General features: G+C 34.5%; 1 protein-coding gene and 1 long non-coding RNA gene across 5 annotated transcripts in view; one reads left to right on the forward strand and one right to left on the reverse strand.

Moving 5' to 3' along the window:
- The window catches only part of LOC133534407 (neuronal PAS domain-containing protein 2-like), a 93532-nt gene that overhangs the window by 17722 nt on the left and 56260 nt on the right, over positions 1-19550 (forward strand). The gene's annotated exons all lie outside the window — the stretch shown is intronic.
- The window catches only part of LOC133534493 (uncharacterized), a 30873-nt gene continuing 22903 nt past the window's right edge, over positions 11581-19550 (reverse strand). The window contains exon 3 of the long non-coding RNA XR_009802039.1: positions 11581-11957. This is a non-coding gene — a long non-coding RNA (uncharacterized LOC133534493). The remainder of the gene's footprint in view (positions 11958-19550) is intronic.

A 19550-nucleotide genomic window follows, 5' to 3' on the forward strand; every position in this document is an offset into this window, starting at 1 on the left:
TTTATGAGCACCTTGGCCGCTCCAATATATCTGAAGGCGACTATGGTACAGTCGTAAAACTCTACAGTGTGTATTTTTGATATAACCTCAAACTTAAACTAGATGTAGGTCTTAGTGCTATAAAATAATTCTGAAAGATTTTTTAGTTTAGTCTTCACTACCAGAGCATAATTAATTGTTGATGTTTTTTCGAGCGGCAATGTATTTCGTACATCATGATCACTTGTGACAGTTGTGACGTTGCGTCATTAATGAGACGTTTTGAGTAGTGATACATTGTTTACTGAATTATTTTGTATGAAAAACTAACAGTCGTCAATTTTTTATTAAACCTATGAAAGTGTGTTGATTACAGCCTAAACTGCCCTTTCATTATGTGGTGGTTATCAAAAATACACGCTGTATAAAGATCAGTAAATAGTAGTTGACACAAATGACACAAAAGAAATAGCTTTTGTAACAGAAATGTCGCTCGGTAGGAAACGACTCGGTGTCGGATATCGTTTACTACAAATGCAGTTTTGCTTTTGACATATGGAATTATGGAGTTACATAGTTACAAGAGGAATGAAGATACTTGGATACACCTACATGCTATCTATTTCAAGTTTAGTGAAATGATAGATCGGATTCAATAAAACTGTTGCTGTAAATTCACCGCAAAATCTCGACTATACCTTGTTAAAAGCTTCTACACATTTGTCTATTCTATACAATTTGTTTACTCACTTAATTGAATTGGCTCGAGTGCTGCGTTACGAATTCTAGAAAGTTAGTATTACTTTGTAACCTAGAAATGTGATAAAATTTATCGACCCAGGCTAATCCCGGCATCTAGCAACAGTCTTGTTCTGCGTATCACAGCCCTACAATTGACTGGGCAGTGGTATTCGGGCAAAATTAACTGCAATAAACTAATATACCCATATCGAAGGTCAATAATAAAATTAACATTACAAAAAAAGCAAAACTGACTTCAAAAAATTAGAAAAATAAATGTTATCCTGTTAATATGCTTTAGCAACTGATACCTATGTTTAAAGTCGGTCCCAAGCCAAGTCATAAAAGTAAATACTGTATTCAGTACTGGGTATTTGTTTCTTGCAAACCATGGTACATATTTAGTTCTTATACATGCATATCGCGTTCTTATACGTATCGGTATTCGCTATGTGCAATTGTGCACGACTGTCACGCAACCTAGCGTCGGCATGTCTAGGGGAAAATTTCAATGCACTACATCTTATAAAACTACTCCAAAACTAAAAACTACTGAACAGATTTTCATACGTTTTTCATCTATCAATAGACTGATTCTTGAGGAAGGCTTAGGTATTTAACTTGTTAAGGTTTTGTGTAAATTTGTTTAAATATAACGATGTTGTCGAAAAAATCACGCTGGCTAGGAGCTTTAATCGAAAACGCTGCCTAATCCGTTGGAGTTATAACAACACAATGTATGGTGGGGTTGTCTCTCTTTTATGGGTCTACAAAAAAGTCCGCGATGTTGAATGTCTATCTTTTAAGGATAATTTACTATACCCATTCTTAACTTCTAGAAAAAGATCACATAGTACATATGTGGCATATGCAAAGCTATTTACACTGATACAGTATTTAAAATTATCAAATTAAATACGTTAGTTATATTAAGCATTTTATACAGATTACAAAGGTCCCTTATACCATACCTACAATTTAAATGAATATTTGAGGAGTAATCGTAAATTAAAGTTTCATTTCGAGCCATATAACTTGTACGAAATGTTAAATACGCTATCCGCAGTTAGTTCTAATTTTTACCATCTCATGCGCTGGGATCGTTTTACTTACCCCCACCATGCACTTCGCACGGTCCCAATAGGAGTAACTAATATCAGATATTCTAACCCTCTTAAATATTTGAAAATTACGATTTCTAAATTACGATTTTTGTTTTTCGCTGTAGGCTCTATGGTGCGGTTCGATAAGAAAGAAACAAGTTATTCATTCGTTTTCTGGGGGTAAGTATTACTAGCCAGTATTGTAACTATTTGGCTTGGCACCAAATTCAAACATATCAATTTCTAGCGCATAAAAAAGGGATAATATTTTATTCTATCTTTTTTAAGTTAACATATCTTTTTGTAAGGTTAATTTAGTTTACATTTTTAGGTTTAAGTTTGAGTAACACAGTCCTCGCATGACTCTCGTTCCTGTCTGACCAAAGAGTAGTTTCACTAAAAGTCTTGCGCTTCGAGTGCTTTCAAGTTTCAAGGTTTGGATCTGCATCCTGCATCCAGATTTGACGAGTTCCCTCAATTCCTGAATGGATTCCATCATCAGCATTGGATTTGACAAAAATAGGACCAACTACCTACCTACCTTCATTGGTGAGCCCATCAGGGTTTCATGTGTCATTTGTGTATCTACACCTACCTATACTTTTAAGTACTTGAAATACCTGTAATGTACATGTGAAATGCAATACAATATACTTTAGAACAAAAAATCGGATTACAAATTCTCTGAGATAACAAATATACAAAACAATACGGGTAAAATGATAACCTCGTCCTATTTTTGAAGTGGTTTAAAAAGTATAGTAAAGTCTGTAGTGCAAAATTTAAACGCAGAACCCGGAAGCCGGTGAGAACTTAAAAAATATCGTGACTTTGTTATGGACCCAATATCTGAATAAAAAGATCAAAAGATGTAATTAGAGTAAATGCATTTTCATACCTTCCACTGTTATCGCAACAATATAACTTCAAAGGAAAATATATGAATATAAGAGTATTGTAGGAGTCGAATAATAATTTGATTTCAAATTGATAAGCTCTCATTTTCTGGAAATGCACTTTTAGTCCAACAAAAAGCGCCAACTTAACTGCCCAACTCGAATGTTGTCATTTTATGGTCATCATCAGGAGTTCCACTTCACCAATTGGTGTTTTCCAAAAAATATGTTTGTGATACACGCTTTTATTACTAATTGTGCTACTAGTCTACTCGACAAGTTCAAAACGGCGAAAAATACTACCGCGAAATAATACTACTCCTAAATATACGTCTTGTACCTCATTGCATTTGGAATGATGTATGGAAAAATGTATTCGAAGTGTTTATTAGCCCACAAAAATTTTAGTCGATTTTTTTTATTAGTTATACTTTTTATTAGTGTATTTTACAATGTCAAAGAATGTAATACTGTTAGAACTTTATCATAAAGTCATTTTCTCAACATGTTAGGCATTTATTAAACAACATTTTTTTCTCGAACTTTCGTCTTTATTGTAAATTAAAAAAATGTTACCAGTTCTTGATACCAGTAATCCGCATACATTTAGTTTTGGATTTATACTACATCTCTGTTGGTGCTACGCCATAATTGCATTTCATGCCTTGTCAATATAATTAGGTGCATTCAACTTGAAACAAAACTGCTGCAAAAGCAATAATGAAATTTATTCAAGGGCTTAACAGCTAACAAGATAAAGGCTAAATGGGTTAGGAATTTCAAATCTGCAGTTTAAGCATTTTTTAAAGATAATCTATTTTTAAAGATGAGTTGATCTGTTAGAGTCATCAATTAAATTAATTACAATTATTAGAAGCTCATTTTAAATTAAAAATATATATACCTATTTTCAAACACATAATTATAACACTCGAAGATTTTAATGTCTCACAATTTTACTCGGACAAAAAGAAGTGATTCTTAAAGGCTTAATTCATGTAACAAAACTTTTTTTAGAACACGTAAACCTTATGTACTGCTTTGCTATATATAAGTATATTTTTTAAAATTACTAAGATTTCTAAATTTTATTTTTTATTACGTACCCCTTTCTTTGTAGTTATGACTCTTTGATTTTTTTTGCTACATTCCTATTGTATATGAAAACACTTTGCTCCAGGCTATGATGCAGAGCTACAAGCATAGCTTTCGCTTGTTTTGAAAATCCAAAGTAAAGTAAGTCAGCCTATACCTTTTATATTAGGCGTCCAAAACATAAGAAAATTTAGAAAAAAGGCTTATACAAATACGAAAATTTAATAATAATAATAAACCCGCGAGGGCAACTTGTGGCGAGCTGACGCATGCCTCCCAAAGGTCCGGGACCCCGAGATATGGTAAGACAGACACATAATAATAACAGCGAACGGGCTCATAGCGAAGAGTCTCGACCAACACCTAGAGAGCCTCTGGCTGGGTGGCTGGATCAAGGGTCAGATGCAAAAGGCGGTAATCCTGGACACGGCGCGTATAGTACGTCGGTTCCTCTATTTGCGGCCCTGACCACCGGCAGCTAGGTTAGGTTTTTTATAATGTGCTTATATGTTTTTATATTGTTTTGTGTTTTTATATTTTACTTATATATTCATATTGTAAAAAACCTAAACTAAGACCCAAAATAAAAATAAGGAAATAATAATACATACATTCTATGTTCTAAAATAACAAAATGTAATGAACTGATACTAAAATCGAATGAAATAACTGAATTTTATGTCTAAATACGATAAAAGCACTTTTCCTTTGGAAACAGGTGGAAAAACGGAAAAATCTTAATTAGAACATTTATAGAGTAACCAAAATCCCAAGTTTACTACTAAATATAATATCTTTATATGTAGAAGGTTCAGTATCAAACTACTCTCTGCTTTGATGGTAGCCGCTTAAACCATTTTCTATCTTCCGATGTAGAGTCGTTGGTTATTTGAGAAAATCTTTGTTGATATTATGCTACATCTAAAAATTAATCAATTTTTATTTTTCTTAGGCATATTTTTTTCTACCAGTGAGAACAAGAATTCGTGCGAGGTCAGATGAAAATCGAAAATTCAGAAAAATGAAACACCCTATTAAGTACCGCCAATATCGTTTGAAATACTTGTACGGTTTTTAATATTATGTAGTGACCCTGCCTATGAAGCCGATGGTCACGGGTTCTAATCCTGGTAAGGGCATTTACTTATTCGTGTGATGAGAACGGATATTTGTTCCTGAGTCATGGGTCTTTTCTTTGTATTTTAAGTATATTTATAAATACGTATATATTAGATATATCGTTGTCTATTTGTCTTAGTCTATTTGTGTAGTAATGTCCTTTTATATTTATTTATTATTTTATTATATTGATTAGCATGAAATGATGGCTATGAGCAACAGGAGGTCCCGGGTTCGAATACTGGTAAGGGCATTTATTTGTATGCTTATCACACATACTTCTTTTTAAGTTATGGATGTTATCTAATGTATTTATCTTTATCTCCCTATTATAACACAAGCCTTATAAAGCTAAGGTCGATTTGTGTAAGATTATCCCATTATATTTTTTATAGGTATGTATATTTATTTACCAAAAAACAGGAATAGATAAATACTCCGGAAATGCACGTAGATTTCTCGGGGACATAAACCGTTTGATGGAATTGCGTTGAATAAAACAGCAGCAAATGCAGGTGGTAAACAATCAGTTTGATTAATAAAACTGTCAAGCGCGAGACGAAGCCTCGCCTTTAATGTTCCGTATTTCTACTCTCGCTGGATAAGAATAATATGTTTAAACTATTTGTGGCCTTCCATCAGAGAAGGGTCCTTATGCACATGGAGCATGCCCTTTGGGCATGGAACTCAACATTTATTGCTTAGTTTACCTACTTATACCGGGTGTTTCCTGTAACAGGAGCAATAAATTAAAATGCCTTTATCTGTAGGCTTTACTCCTCAGACTGACTAACATTTGTTCGGCAACATTTAAAAATAACTATTAATGATTTTTAGAACATTTTAAATTCGCTATGTTTAAAGCGTGACAATCAACGTCAATTACACTGATGACAGCGTACATTGAAGGAGATATTTAATTTGTATGAAAAATAGGAAGTCTAAATGATTTGTTAGATGAGTTTCCCAAACGCAGTTTCATAATTATCAAAAATCGCTGAACAGTTGATAAGTTTGAGGAGACAGCCTACAGTTAAATTTATTGCTCGTGTTAATGGCCACACCCTGTATTGTACTTCTAAAATGATATAACTTTTGATTAACAACTTTTCAAAATTATGAAATCTTTAGATTTTAATTTTTTTCATACAAATTTAATATTATTTTCCTGTTTCCTTTCCTGTGAACCTATTTAATTATACTTATGCTTATTTAAAACATAGGTTGTGTAAAATGTAAAGGCCCACTGATTAACAGTCCGCCGGACGGTATCGGCCTGTCAGTTGTTCGGAACTGTCAAATTTTTCTTCTAACTGACAGGCCGATACCGTCCGGCGGACTCTTAATCAGTAGGCCCCTTAAGATAGGTTGGGAATTTGATATCTTATCCGGCCACCAAAAAATCTAGTGCCCTCGGATTTTTTAAATTAATGTTGAAAAGTCCTAATGATTTACTGATTTACACATTACAATAAAAATATAGGCCTTACCACTTCCACTTTTTTAATTAAAGTTGAGAATATTCAGGAATTATCAAAATAAATTTTAAATAATCCATAAAATAATAATCCACGCACACAAGATGGTTTAGAGGAGGAGAAGATTTCTTGGAAGATAGCAAACCAATCTAACAAATATGAAATTTACATTTGAATAACGAGGCACCAAAAATACTCTGTTTTCGCGTTGTTCTTTTCACGTAACGTTCAAAATTCAAAACACCCAGTAGCCCTTTTCTATTGAGCAGCATATTTATACACATAACCGCAACATATGTTTTTTTCCGTTTTGGAAAATCCAAATTGATTTTTATTCGACTACGGGGGTTACAATTTTAGCAGTCTGCATGTGAGTGCGTGTTAGAATTTTTATTGTGTGCGTTTTGTAGCTTTAGACCCATCTTTATGTCTAAATATTTAAGTTTTTTATAGGTTTCGTTTCATAGGATACAGTTTTACCTGTAGGTATTTACCGTAGGTACCTACAGTTTCTTTTTTGTTTAAGCAATTAGTAGCGTGCAGACAGGTATTGGCATTCTGGACAGAGAGGGCAATGGGGTCGCCTAGGTATATTTTATAGTTAAAAAATAAAGATTAAATGTTTTGTTTCTCTAAAACATACACTTTTTCTTCAAGTATTTTTCATATTATTTCTCAATTTAATTAAGTCAAAGGCATATCGATCACGTATGATAATAGTAAAAGAAATAAAATTGCATAAGTAACATAACGTTTCCGATAAACGCATATAGCATTTGATTTTATAAATAATGCTATATGAAGTTTGAATGTATTCATTCAGTTATAAAAAGTTTATTAGATAATAACGACTCTATTTTCTTCTCTGTTCAAATCACCATAGTATGTTCGCGATTAGCTTTGTTTTGGCTGGTAAAATATTTATGCAAGGTCCGTGCTTTTGCTGCGTCGCTAAATATATAAATACCATTATGCTCCTGCTCTGTTTCAATTAATTAATGTTACTCGCAGTTATATTAATTAGGTACCTACTTCTCTTAACTTTGTAAATAACATCAGATTTAATGATCTCGTAGCTATCCTCTATTTTCATTCTAAAATAAGTGTAACTTACAAGTCTAACAACAAGTTTCCGTACAAACACTAGGTACTACTTTGTTGTTTGAATTGGATTTACATTGGAACTAAAAAACTGGCCCATTCAAATACTTATATTAACTGTTTTTTTTTAATTAATTCTTTCAACCCATTGAATGGTCTTATTACGTCTTGGAATTTTCAAATTTTCTGGTATTCTGTTCCAGCTGTCATTTTAAGTAATTTGAAGCTTAAACAATAATGTATATTTTCATACATAAAGTGGTACAGTCAGCATCAATAGTACCCAATAAAACAACGCGACAAAAGTATCTGCCATTCCGGATAACTTTTCCAAATTCTCCAAAATTCGCATTCAAAATTACCTCTTTTACAGTCTTAAGTGTTCTATATATAAAACCATTACTACTTTTTGTTAAGCTGTTACAGAACGGTAGATACTTTTGAAGCCTTATTTGATTCGCTACTTTTGATGCTGACTGTACCGTTTGATACAGCTAACTGCTAATGGGTGAACTATACCGCGACACCGGTGACGTAAACTTCTGAACTCATAAAAATTAAATATTAAATCCGAATATATTACGGACTCATAATTTTTTTTAAAACAATTTTAAGAATTTTATAATTTTTTTATTTTATTTATTTTTGCTGGTTTTTTTTTAATTAGTTCATGTAGGGGTTTAAAAAAGCCCTTTGTGACAATACGAGTATATGAAGATAGTACCTGGCATGTTTGCATATATAACGTTACAGGACATGGATGTGCACTCTTCATCGTCTCCTGGACGCTGGCCGCCTGGCCACCAGTAAAACCCCGTTCCCCAACCAATCAATCTATGTTTGTTTACAACTCGTCTTCAACGCATAGACCATCATTTCTATGCGTTTATAAATTACCTGCTTAGATTGATCAATTAACATCAATTTTCTTATTATGAAACAATTGTTCCTACTCTTTTGAATCATAAGGACCAATTAAGCCTCTAGGTAAAAATTATAGTTAACAAGCGCATTCTGTGCTAATAACTAAGACATTCTTAGCGTTTTTGATCATTCCAATATTATTTATTGTCGTCAGATAAACTTTTTCTTCAAATAATTTACTTTTGTCACTGTGAGAAGGTACGAAATGATATTGAAATTAAATTCCTTGACCGTCTATTACCTACAGCGTACGAGCTAAGGTTGCTAAGACTGCAAAACAGTAAAATATCTAAAGGTTTTAAAACCTCAAAATATTATTGATTTCAGGATTATAACACTTAACTTTTGTTAGCAGGATAAGCGCTTATTACATCTACATGGTCGGCCTCACTACTTAAAGTGCGGCGGAAGATGTAATTTAAGCGCTTTACTTATCCATGTTTATTTTATTTTATTAAACAGTTTAAATCCTACTTAGCTTTTATTTGTCGCTTTCCAGGTGTTAATAATGGATTAATGAAGGGTTACGACTAAACATTAGTCGAATATACTCGTATGCCCTTAAATATTGAAGCGCGCGGTTATCTTGTGCGATAGACGCAGCTTTGAATTTGAACTTGAACGCACGTGCGACCACGAAATGTAGGGAAAATGACAATGCGGTTACCGCTGCGTTTACCGCGCAAAACAATATACGGTCATTAGTTAATCTGATTTAAAATGGGTGTGCGGCTAACGCATCGGGCTGCGTTATCGCAAAGAACAACCACGCGCTTAAAATTGAAACTGTCGAAAGTAAAATAATGACGTGACGTAGCATCTGGGTGCGCAGAAAAGATGCCAATCATTCACGCTACGTAGCGTAGCTATCTCTCTCTATCACTGTTCCATATTAGCGCGACACAGTTCTTTCGGAGCGTTAACGATTGGCATTTTATCTACGCACCCTATCATCCGTATACATTTTTCTTTTCGTTTGGCGTTTGTCGATGTACGATTGTCATCTTGGCTAGGCCCCCTGGAATGACGGGGCGCTGCCATCGCCGCGAGTGACGTCTCAAATTTTACGAGTGAAGCGAAGATTCAATGAGCATTAAATTAACACGCTTGTAAGACATCTTTAATTATCATCTTCCATCATCGCTATGCGCGTAATTGATGACCAATTAGCATTCGACAGATCGCGATGGTGATGACGGCGGGTTGATAGCGAACATTAGGTCAAGGTTACACTAGCTGCAGTACCTAAATATTAAACCCGGGAGAAAAAGGTCTTTATCTTTATAATTACTATTGTGTATATTGAGATCGTAATTCGCGAGGGATTGCCTTAGTTACGTCACCTGGGTCCCATAGTACTGCAACAACCTACATACTATACGTAGTACTATAGAGAAATAAGTAAGCTTAGGGTACTCACTAAATACATCAGTTTTCATACTATAATAAGTTGTAGGAGAAGTATGGTAAAATGTATTATTCATTTTTAAACTTGCTTAAAACTGAATACTTATAGTTTTTCGCAAAGCTTGTTAAAAACTTATTAATAATGAGTTTTAATCTATAATATCTATGTATGGAATAAGCACTCTAAGCTTACTTATTTCTCTATTCTATTGTAAAGAAGAGACGCTTTCCATATGGATTTTCGTTCATTGACCCGCCTGTTGATTTCTCTATTGCACTCGCATTATTATATTGCTCATAAGCTCGCAGTGACAATCGGCCCGATTCGAAGAATGAGATACGATAACGATAAATTCTTGTTTAGGTTAGTTCTCATTTACATATCGTTTGTATGTGGAGACTGCTTGCCATCAGGCGGGCCGTATGCTTGTTTGCCACCGACGTAGTATAAAAAAAAACAGTGGACTCGAAATAAACGTAAATTTTGCCATGTCGTTTAGTTATCGATCTTAAAGATCATTCCAAGATCTTAAACGTGTCTTAATCATTCTTCGGATCGGGCCGAATGACAGCCCGCATTATGGGCGGGGCAGCAATATCTATGTCAACAGGCGGGTAATGTACCAAAATGTATATAGAAAGCTTCTCGGCTTTAGTACTAAATATGTGAACAGTATCACAAAATTCTTAATTATCTTTTAGCCTTCATTCTCAATAATCGAGTGAATGCGCTGTTCGTTTCCGCTATGAAAATAATAAAATGTAAATCTGAAATTCCCCCGATAGTATAGATAGCCAGTAATTCCGCCTGCAGCGTGTTAACCCTTTACTGAACAGCGGCAATATATTTGCAAGTACACACACTGCATACATACTCGTAAAACTCGAAAAAAAATCAACCTCATGGGGTTTCTTAGGGCTTGCATAGCCAATAATCCTTTTTCTATGCAACTCTACGAGAATCAAATAAATTAGGTATATGACGAGCGGTTAGGTGGGTAGTAACCTTGCCTATGAAACTGATGGTCCTGGGTTCTAATCCTGGTAAGGGCATTTATTTGTATGATTAACACAGATATTTGTTCCTGAGTAATAGGTATTTTATATGTATTATATGTATGTATCGTCGCCTAGTACTCATAGTACAAGCTTTGCTTAGTGTAGGTCTACATAGGGTGATGTGTAAGATTGTCCCCACATATTTAGTTATTTATTTATATGTTACAAATTTCAAGGTCCTACCTGCAATGGCTTATCATTTATTTGTGAGAGATTGTAAGATGAAGGGCGACATGCGCCTTTAGGAGAGACGGGGTGACAGATGAAATGCTTGAATACTTCGAGCCGTAAAGCGCAACAACGCAGTCAGTGGGTGTTCTGCGTCGGAGTTTTAACAAGGGATTTATGAATCTTGTAGACTCTTTTTAGTATCATGTCTTTTGTTTAAGTATCAAAGTAACATTGGAATTACGTAAATTTTCAGGGAAATTGTCACTTATTGTGAAGTAATTTCTGGAGAAAATTGATTTCGTCTAACTTCTCTTTACACTACTTAGAATGTATAATAACAAAAATGTAGTGTATTAAAGTTGAAGTACAGGATATGTGTAATACAAAATCACCATTTTTAGCAGTCCATACTATACGAAATCTACAAATAAGATCGACAATATCAGTGCTTAACGCGCGTTTACCTAAACGTCCATCAGAAAAAATAATAATTACTAATTAAGTGAGTTGGTTTAAAAAATATATTTATAGAAATGAAAAATAACAAGACGTGCTAATAGAAACCAGTACTTGTTATTGCTAACTACAGTAATAGTTAACAACAGGTGTACAATTCATCGACTAAATCTATCAGTTTTACATTTTTGCGACTAAAATCGATTACGGCATCTTAATGATTTTTGTTGAGATGTTTAGGTAAACAATGTTATCATACCTAGTTCTCTCACGAATATCGAAAAAGTGAAATTACCAGTTGTTAACCCACCCTTCCAGCGTCAGGTGTCCGGCCGTAGCGCACACTCCACTTGCTTCGTCACTTTCGGTAGGGGGCGTCCATTAATTACGTGAGGTGTTCAGGGGGAGGGGATCAAGCTAAATATCACCTGGGGGAGAGAGGGGTCTTTTTCAAGCAAAAAATAGTGTACAATGCGAGAAATTCACAATATAATGATATTACAATATGGTTGGCGTAACACCCTCCAAACAATGCCAATGATTTAGATTGCATTAAAGATATGTATAAGTTACTTATGGTCTCGTAACTCATAAAAATATATTGTTCATACGTATTACATATGCACTTGGTATACTACTAACGTTAATAAATATGGAATTCTTATGCAAATATACAATGCTCTGATGAGTATTTAGATTGATAAAAAGATGACGTTTCCAGTACTTGGAAACTGTGATTTTACTGTCAACTTGTAACTAATAGGGTCCTTTAAAATAATTATTTTCCCTGTCCACGAAGAGACATAGACGTAAGGTTAATACCGGTTAGTGTGGCTGCGAGTTAAGTGAGGCTTTCCTTCACATTGGGGCCCTTGTTACACATTGATTAGTGCTTATTACGAGTTCATACATGTGGCTGCTTGCTTGGGCACTAAACACAAATAATGTGTAAACAGGCCCGGTATAAAGGCCAGTTATACTTAACCTGCAGCCACACTTATCCGGATTAACATCAGACACAGAATGATAAACACATAGATCATAGGTACAGTCAAGATATTAAATATCGATACGGACAAAGTGTCAAAAATATGTATACACGCCCTTATTGCCTATATATTAAGGCCGTGTGTACATATTTTTGTCACTTTGTCCGTATCGATTTTTAATACCTTGACTGTACATATTAGTTATTTCTCATTAACACGTTTTAGTACGAGTATTTCTCATAGGTATATTACCCGTAATGACGAAACAATAAATATTAATTGATTGTGCTTAATTAAAAAACATCTACTTTAATCTAAAGTCAGCCTAATTTATCCACATTCTATAGTGGGGGCATGAATTTAGGTAATTTCCCAACAACCAATAATGGGATATGAAATGTACTACAAAGTTGCAGAAAACCTATTTTTTCCATGTGACTTGGCGATCGGCGATCGTAAACGGCGATAGCGAGTGGCGTGCTATATTTAATCTTGGCAGTGATGGCAATGAGATGCACTCTGCGTAAACGCAGACCGGGCAGCGTATGCACTCTTTTCTTTACAGAAACTCACTTAAAGCCAACTGGTCAGGAGACCTATTCGAATTTTAAAATCACAATCTATCTCTATATGTCTTAGTACGACGTATAGAGAAATCTCGCTCGCGCTTATTGGTGCGCGATGCACTTCAAGTCCGAGATGTAACTACTTCAAATCGTTTCACATTCGTACCATGTAATCAATAACAAATACAAATGATGTTCTAAATTCAAATACGAACCCGATTCCGATTTGACAACTTGTTACGGTTGGGAACTGGTTTGATGAACACGACTTTGATGATCGTCTTGGTAATTGGGGTGCATCTCACGTACGATTTTCACTTAATTTCGCATGCACTAATTAGCGTGAACGATCTTCAAGGTCGTATCAAAATAAGAACAAACCCGTAACAAGTTATTAAATCAGAATTGGGCACTAGGACTCCAAAACTCAACAAAAGGCAACATCAGATCCTCAGCGTTCCAGTTGCATACCAAACTAATTAATAGATGCATTTATGAAAACTGTCATAATATTATGAATACTATTATATATAAGTATCCGTTGTACCTTGCCCTGAATTTCATGTTGCTGTTTGTGTGCAATAGAAGTCGTAATAGTGAACATGTACTAAAGACAATTTGAAATAGAGGTAAATTGTTAAAGAAAAGTTTGAAGCCACAGTAAATTGCTGCTGCACACTGCCGGGTTATCGCGCTATCACTCGAAACGATGCCGCCATACCTTTGGACTATGATCTATTAGATGGCGCCACTTTTTGATATTTATCAAATTTAACACATATCAGTGAAAGAATAAGGATCAAAGTCAAATGGCGTTCTAAAAGTTTAAATCATCTGTCGAAAGAGGGCAGTAAATTTACTGTGGCTACATAGCTTTCTTTGACAATCCACCTCTATTTCAAATTCTCTTTGTCTGTAGGTACTACATTTTTTTTCTAAAATACAAACTTAATTAAAATGTGATGCTATAATTCCAGTAACACTACAATGTACATAACAATATGTAATAAAAACATGTGTCAAAAGTACAACAAATTCAAAAGAATTTTTTAAAGACATAGACAACAACAAGTACAAATTGACTATAGGTACACACAAAAGTGAATATAAAGTGACTCGTTTTATTGTTCCTAGTGTATACAATGTATGTAGATTGTAGTTCTGACGTTACTAGCACTAATGCTACGTGGGGTGGTAACCGTTCTTAATTGGTCAATAATGGTGAAAGCTATTTTTAATCTGTTCAAAAACCAAGGTTACAGTGATTATATACTGAGTGAGACAGAAGCAAATAAACCTTACTATACTTAGATAATACGAGGACAGGGCCGAGAATTTCAAGACCTAATTAACTATGTACCGTTGCAAACAATATTTTTTTAGATAGCTATGGGAGCACTCCATACTTTTAACTTGAAGTGAAAAAAAAATGTGTATAAACGTGTGTCACATCATTCGATAGGTCTTCTAAAACAACTTTAAAGTTTCTCAATAAGCTTTTTGATTTAGTGAATACTTTTAAAAATAAACGTTTTTAAAGACGAAAAAATAACCCCAGTTCCAGTCTTTGCCTGGTTGTAGATAGGTAGTAAGTGTAGTTGTACAGTTACGGCCTCTTAATATCCAATAAACACTGGTTCCGTACGTTAAGGCTGGCATAGTTACGATGCATGCGAGTCGTAATCGTAACCCTTTTTATAAATTCATAGTTCTAAAATGGCATGTTATATGCTGCCTGATCTAAAATTGAAGAAACTAAAAAAGTTATTTATACTTTGTCAAATCAAACTTGATAGTAGAAAAAGGAATTCAAATTTTCTATGTGAGATCAACCCTTCGTCTTTCAAATTGGCCGCCTTTGTATCGTGTGATACTGTTTGATGCTGTCAGAGAATTACTATTAAAATAATGTCATTGTTGAGTATTAAAAAATATCATTCAGGTACTTAATTGATCTTGTTGAGTTTTTAGAGCGAACGCTTTCTATTAGGCGACCATATACTTGTTTGCCACCAACGTGGTGAACAAAAAAAAAACTTTTATTTTTAACTAATTACATTTCTCTCACTCTCATAAAAACGAAATCGACTTCGTGCTATCAAACCGACCTCTAATATTCCAAAACATAGAGGTACTAAACATAAACTACCCTTCAGACCACAGGCCAGTGAGAGCTACATTAACATACTTACGACCAAAACAAAGTAGAACAAAATTTACCAACTGTCAAAATAATACATTAAAAAGCGAAGAAGACATTTCAAAGTTCAAAGAATGTTTAAGTTCCTATATATTGAAAGATCAAACGGTAATGCACAAAATTACCTCAGTTCAAAAATATTACGATAATCTAATCAATATCATCACCAAAAGCTTACAGAACACCCGTGCAGCACATAATTCCGAGAAAAATCATAAAATATTGTCCAATAGTACACTAAAGCTTTTAAAGAGAAGACAAGAGCTGCAAAAAAGCAAGAATAAAACTAGAGCAATAAAAAACGAAATTTCGGCTCTCTACAAGCTTGTTAATAAATACATAAAAAAAGATTACACAAATTACAGATACAATACAATCGAAAAACATCTGAGCCACACTGGAAGTACGAAAAAAGCATACAGGGAGCTAAAAACAAATAAAAATTGGATTGACGGACTAAAACAAGGCCAAATAACCAAAAACAACCGTAGCGACATCATCTCTATAGCTACTCAGTTTTATGAAGAATTATACAGTGCTAAAGGACCGATAGACCTCAATAACATAAACAAATGTACTACCAGCAAAGGCAGAGAATTAAATAGACCTGAAATAGAAGAAAGCGAAATCCTAGAGGCATTGAAAAAATTTAAATCAGACAAAAGCCCGGGCTCAGACAACATAGCAAACGAAGCTTTGAAAATAGCCGCCCCCATACTAGCAGCACCCTTAACAATTTTTTTCAATTATGTCCTTGAAACTGGAGAGACACCAGCTCAGTGGTCTGAATCAAATATCATTTTGTTATACAAAAAAGGCGACCCAAACGATATCGGGAACTATAGACCAATAAGTTTACTCCCAAGTATCTACAAGCTATTTTCCACAATCCTTACCAAAAAAATCAGCTCTACATTAGAGAAAAAACAACCCATAGAGCAGGCAGGATTTAGAAGGGGCTTCTCTACAATCGATCATATCCACACACTGGAGCTTCTTATAGAGAAATACCAGGAGAAAAGAAGGCCGCTCTACTTAGCATAATATATCGATTATAAGAAAGCTTTCGATTCAGTGTCACATAATTACATTTGGGAAACACTAACAACGCAGAATGTGGAAAATTACTATATACGAGTCATCAAGAGCATATACAAAAATAGCAAGAGTAGAGTTAAACTAGAAACAGCCGGTCCCTGGTTCCCTATCAAAAGAGGTGTAAGACAGGGGGACCCTCTATCTCCTACACTTTTTATAGCTGTACTAGAGTCAATAATAAACAAACTTGACTGGAAAAAACACGGTATAAGAGTCAAAAATAAGTACCTAAGCCACCTACGCTTCGCCGACGATCTGGTCCTTATATCAGAAAAAGCAAATGAACTACAGTATATGGTAGAGTCTCTAAATTGTGCTAGCAAAGTCGCTGGTTTGGAAATGAACCTCTCCAAAACTATGTTAATGTCCAACAGCACCAAGTTACCAATATATGTCGACGACGAACCACTTGAATATACTGAAAAATATATTTATCTCGGCAAACAAATTAGCTTCGATATCTCAAGCAATTACCAAGAGGTGGAACGCAGAGCACAGCTAACTTGGAATAAGTACTGGAGCTTAAAAGAAATATTTAAGAGCAATCTGCCAATCAATCTAAAGACCAAGGTAATGAATACTTGCCTCATACCATGCCTGACCTATGCTTGTCAGACATGGAAGTTTAACAAGGATTTACAAAATAAAATTACTACGTGCCAGCGCGGAATGGAGCGCAGTATGTTAAATATAAAAAGAATAGACAGAATACGCCACACTAAAATCAGAAACATCACCAAAGCAACAGATGGCTTGACATATGCTCTAGCACTGAAATGGAAGTGGGCTGGACACGTCGCGCGCCTTCAAGACCAGAGATGGACAAAAATTGTCACCGCGTGGAGGGGACCACCAGGCAAAAGAAAGCAAGGGAGACCCCGAAATCGGTGGGAGGACGAAATCAAACGTACAGCGGGTCCAAACTGGATGCAAACTGCAAAATCCAGAGAATCACCAAATCCAGAGATTGGTTCACCTTGGAGGAGGCCTTTACCTGCAGAGGGGTTCTTGCAGAATAACTCACAGGAAAACGAAACAAATAATAATAATGCTATCATATTTTTATAATTCTTAAAATTCTAACAAACTTTTTTCACGATTCTTACCTACTAACAACAACTACTTTTTGTAATTAAATATAATATTAGTGTAAATTTAACTCTGTAAGAAATAAAGGCTTTTTTATTTTATTTTATTTTATTTATTTTTATAATTACATTTCATTTACGGTCATAACAGTCAGCATTAAGATATACTGTTTTGTTACAACGAATTTCGTAAATTTTATAATTGCTTAATAATAACATCGAAATCAATTTTATTATGAAATACAACTTAGAACATCTCTGTGAAAAAAATGCAATTTGATTTGACCTTTATTCTAAAGTCAGCCGAGATGACATTTTATTCAAAATCAAGTGACAGTTGCAAATAAATTTGTCAAAATATCGCATGTTACTCGTAGTTTTGGAATCGAACGAAAAGGCAGTCGGCCCGACACTAGTTTGTCTGTAAATAAATAAAACTACAGAAGCGTGATGTGCGTAAAAAATATCTTTTTCCGCCTTTTTGGATTTTGGAACCAATGAGTGCCACCCATGAAACCAATTAAATTGGTGACGAAATAAATCCTCAATTCAATATACTTTACACACGTATTCACGTTATACACGACCTCACTCAACATACAACTAGTTTATTTCATATATGCGATATTATTCCAAACAAAAGACCCCACAATGGTCTGCTATGCACCATAATTTATAGAAGTTGGATTTCAAATACAGGTGACGTCAACAACGCACCTGCTGACAACAATGTGAGTTGAATATATACGCCGGGTGTGAATCTTAAAATACTATCTATTATAAAAAACAGTCATAGCGAATAACTTTGAATAATCGCGTAATTGACCGTAGCTTCAGCCAAGGTCTCTGATTTGACTTGTGCAAACTGCTTTCGTATATATATCCGGATATTGTGTCCTCAACAGGTCGCAATTCTCAACCGATTCTCGTGAAATTGTGTGACCATGTTCAGTATTTAAATTTAAATAAAAAACTTCTTCACTTAAGGCCATTGTGAGTACGTTGTGATAATGACTCAAAGAAATATTTTGAGATTCTTTATTTATTAAGCTGAATCTTAACGTGAGGTCTACAGCTCACAGGCCAACTAGTATTAAACAGCCTCTTGAACGAAATGGGAACTGACGAAATAATCATGTACATATTACCAGAACTAAATGACAAAATGTACCTACACCAAAGCGCAAACCATGCTATTACGAATCGAGTTATTTGGGTTATTTCCAGCTGTTACCTCCGTGTTGTTACCCCTGGTAACAGAATTGAGAAGCTTTAGTTACCGTCAATACAAGTTGGAGAGGAGGAAATTGTTTTTACTAAAGTCACTCCCATAATCTATTAGTCCTAGTTATGACACGTCTTATTCTAATTTCGGTATAATCAATTAATCTAAACGCTATAAAAACTATAAAACTAATATAATAAAAACGCTAGTGGACGAAAAATATGTTTTTGTAGGGGACTGGCCCGCCATTATGCATTTTCCTATAATTTACCCAAACAGACAACTAGGTTTATTCGGGCCTTTAAAGCCGGTAGTCAACGTAGGTCAATGTTAATGCATCTGACTATTTCGGTCCGATAAAACGGCCGGCGGAGGCGCCGGGTACTAATTTAGCTGCACTCACTTCGGGTTGTGCCTATAAATATATAGCCGTATCAATTTAAAGAACATGAAACTAATTCCTGTTTACAATTCTCAGAAAAGCATTTATGAAATTCCTTCTAGCCAATTGTAAAAATAATTATGAGACCTGACTTAGTTTTTCTGTTAACATAACATGAAATAGAAATTACCTACCTACTCTTAACTCTAATTACAGAATGTGAAAAACTTGAAAATAAGTACCTGATATCGCTAGCAATTCTTTTAATTGAAGAAACAGCTGGACTCTTGTTAAAAGTTACCAATTATATTGGAAGTTAATTAACGTTAATAAATTCGAAACTAGAGATGAAATAATTACATCAACAGTCAACAGCATGGCAACGGTAAATATTGTAAATCTACTTGTAAGTTATGTAAGTTACGTAATCTTAATTGCAGTGCAGATATTGACTAATTTAAATGAATTTATAA

Source organism: Cydia pomonella, chromosome 1 (genome assembly GCF_033807575.1).
Source record: "Cydia pomonella isolate Wapato2018A chromosome 1, ilCydPomo1, whole genome shotgun sequence".
In the NCBI taxonomy this organism is placed as follows: Eukaryota; Metazoa; Arthropoda; class Insecta; order Lepidoptera; family Tortricidae; genus Cydia; species Cydia pomonella.